Here is a 3,286-nt window from a genome sequence, read left to right on the forward strand (position 1 = left end):
GTTGAATCTGTAGATTGCCTTGGGTGGTATGGTTATTTTAACAATATTAATTCTTCCATTCCAAGAACACTGTATATCTTAACATCTGTTTTTGCCATCGTCAGTTACTTCCATCAGTGTTATGGTGTTTTGAGTATAGGTCTTTTACCTCCTTAGGTAGGTTTATTCCTAGGTATTTTATTCTTTTTGGTGCAATGGTAAATGGCATTATTTCTTTTTCTGATCTTTCATTGTTAGTGCTTTGAAGTGCAACAGATTTCTGTGTGTTAATTTTGCAACTAAGTGAATTAATTGATGAGCTCTAGTAGTTTCTCAGTGACTTCTTTAGATTGATTTCTGCATAGTATCATGTCATCTGCAACCAGTGACAGTTCTGCATGTTCCATTCTGCTTTGGATGCTTTTTCAATTGCTGTGGCTAGAATTCCCAATACTGTGGTGAGTCATAATGGTCAGAGTGAGCACCCTTGTCTTGTTCCTGATCTTTCCGGAGACTTTCTGCTTTTCTCGATTGAATATGATCTTAGCTATGAGTTTGTCATATATGGCCCTTATTATGTTGATGTATTTGGGTATTCTTTCACATGCACCATTTTCCCAGCACCACTTATTGAAGAGACTGTCTTTCGTCCCTTGTATATGCTTACCTCCTTTATCATAGGTTAATTGCCCATAAGTGCTTGATTTATTTCTGCACAGAGGGTATGTTCCCTCTGTGCCACTTTCGGCAGACTTTTTATCTTAAAGAGAATTGAATTTTGTCAAAAGCCTTTACTGCATCTGTTGAGATGATCATATGGTTATTACTCTTCAACTAAAAAATGTTCTTATAGTTTATCTGTCTGTGTCTTAGTTGACGCTCGTGGGGTCTGCATTGCAGCCTGTGGATTGCTTGGCCTATCCGTGCTGTCAAAGTGGCATTATTTCATACTATCTCATGGCTAGGAGACACTCTGTTGTATGTGTGTACCACATGTTTTTAATCATTCATTTGTCAATGGACATTTTGATTCCTTCCAAGCCTTAAATATTGTAAATAGTGCTGTGGTGAATACTGAGGTGCAGTTTTCTTCACAAAATATTATTTGTGTGCTTATTGACTCATAGTCAAATTCCCCTCATAGGGTTTCTCTCTTCATCGATTCGTGAGGAACCTCTATGCTGCTCTCTATAGAGGGGTACCAGATTACATTGCACCAACAGTGTAGGAGGGTTCTCTTTTTTCCATAACCTGTGAAGCTTTATTTCTCTGTAGTCCTTTGGGTGATGACATTACATTAAAAAACAGTGATTTGAGACATGAAATCATGTTGTTGTTGTTGAAACTGTGGGCTGACAATAGACCAGTTGAAGTGCGTGCTTGACAGAGGGCCTGGATCAGAAGATGGTGACAGTTTAGTTGCTAAGTCATGTCCTACTCTTGGGACCCCGTGGGCTGTAGCTTGCCAGGTTCCTCTGTCCATGGGATTTCCCAGGCAAGAATACTGGAGTGGGTTGCTGTTTCCTTCTCCAGGGGATCTTCCTGACCCAGGAATCGAGCCCAGGTCTCCTGAATTCCAGGTGGATTCTTTACCAACTGAGCTAGAAGAACCCTCTTTCAAACACCTAGCCCAGTACATTTCTTCAGGTCTGTATTGTTTTCAGCCTCGTAAGTAAGTAAGTAAGTAAAGTCACTCAGTCCTGTCCGACTCTTTGTGACCCCGTGGACTGCAGCCCACCAGGCTCCTCAGTCCATGGATTCTCCAGGCAAGAATACTGGAGTGGGTTGCCATTTCCTTCTTCAGGGGATCTTCCTGACCCAGGGATCGAACCTGGGTCTCCCGCATTGGAGGCAGATGCTTTAACCTCTGAGCCACCAGGGAAGCCCTTTCAGGCTCATAGGCCTTGTGAATAAATGACCACGAGCTGCCCTTTATAAGTTGCAGTTGCAGAAAGCAGCCACAAGGAGGCAGCACATCCTCCCACCCCACTCTGGTTACTGCTTCAACCAGAGCCTTAGGGAAAGTCCTGTCCTGGATGGAAGTTAGAGTGGAATGTACCAGAACAAAGACCCAAGGACTTGAGTCTCATTACTTCACCCCTCTTACCCTTAACAGCCCAGATTAACACGAATGTCTACCAAAACCAGCCCCTCAGGGTGATTGGTATATGGGGTGAACTACTGAAAAAGCAGAAGGTGAGAACCCACCCCTTGGAAACTGTGGAGACCAGGGGACAGTTTAAAGCTCTTTCAGCCCATAGTGTGCACCACCCTTTGGATACACTAGGCTTTGTATGGGTGTAGGAAGGCCCAGTTGTATCCCAGCTCCTGTTACCATCCAGAGTAGGGCAATCGGGATTGGGGGTGGGGGGGGCTTCATTTGTGAGCACTTCTAACCATCTCCTTAGCATTTGGGACTGGAGCATGCATGGGGTCCAGGCTCAGACAAAAGTAGAGGTCCCCAGTGCCTCAGTGGAACACAATTGCCATTTCTACCTCTTTCTTTCTTTGAATTTTTGTTTTACTTTGGGGTATAATTGATTTGGAAGGTTGTGTATTTTGAGGTGTGCAGCCATGAGATTCAGTTGTAGACGTGCTTGCTGCTGCTGCTCCTAAGTCGCTTCAGTCGTGTCCGACTCTATGCGACTCCATAGACAGCAGCCCACCAGGCTCCCCTGTCCCTGGGATTCTCCAGGCAAGAACACTGGAGTGGGTTGCCATTTCCTTCTCCAATGTAGACGTGCTTAGGACTGTTCTTATTTGAATCTCTACACATGTGGATGAACGCACGCTGCTAATTGCGTTTCCTGTGCTCCACAGTGGGCCCTTGCTGGTTATGCATTCCCAGTGTACTTGTGTGTATATGTTGATGCCAAACTTCCGGATTATCCTTGCATCCATATTTCATCTTTGTGGATTATCATTTGTTGTTGTCGTCGTTGCTCCAAGTCTGTGAGTCTGTTTCTGTCTTGGAGTCATTTATTCCATGAAATTCTACATTCTGCCTATAGGTGATATCCTAAGCTTGGATCTTTCTCTGTCCCACAACAGTCAGTGTCCAAGCATGGCGAGGTCCATTCATATTGTAAACCGGCATATTTCATGGTGTCTCATGGCTGAGAGGTATTACACTGTATAATGTACCAAACATTTTTTAATCGGTCATCTGTCAGTGGACATTTTGACTCATTTTGGGTCTTGGATATTGTAAATCATGCTGCAGTGAATATTGAGGTGCAGTTATCCTCCTTGCACAATATTATTTCATTTGCAGATTGGTCTGTAGTTGAATTGGCCCCTCATAGGG

At 43.8% G+C, this 3,286-nt stretch overlaps 1 non-coding gene across 1 annotated transcript; it reads right to left on the reverse strand.

The window, feature by feature from the left end:
• Positions 1-1,788: 1,788 nt before the first annotated feature.
• On the reverse strand, positions 1,789-1,861 carry TRNAW-CCA (transfer RNA tryptophan (anticodon CCA)). Its single transcript has one exon. It is a non-coding gene; the product is annotated as a tRNA-Trp (tRNA).
• Between the last annotated feature and the right edge of the window lie 1,425 nt (positions 1,862-3,286).

The sequence above is a fragment of the Ovis canadensis genome, chromosome 19 (assembly GCF_042477335.2).
Source record: "Ovis canadensis isolate MfBH-ARS-UI-01 breed Bighorn chromosome 19, ARS-UI_OviCan_v2, whole genome shotgun sequence".
Lineage (NCBI taxonomy): Eukaryota > Metazoa > Chordata > Mammalia > Artiodactyla > Bovidae > Ovis > Ovis canadensis.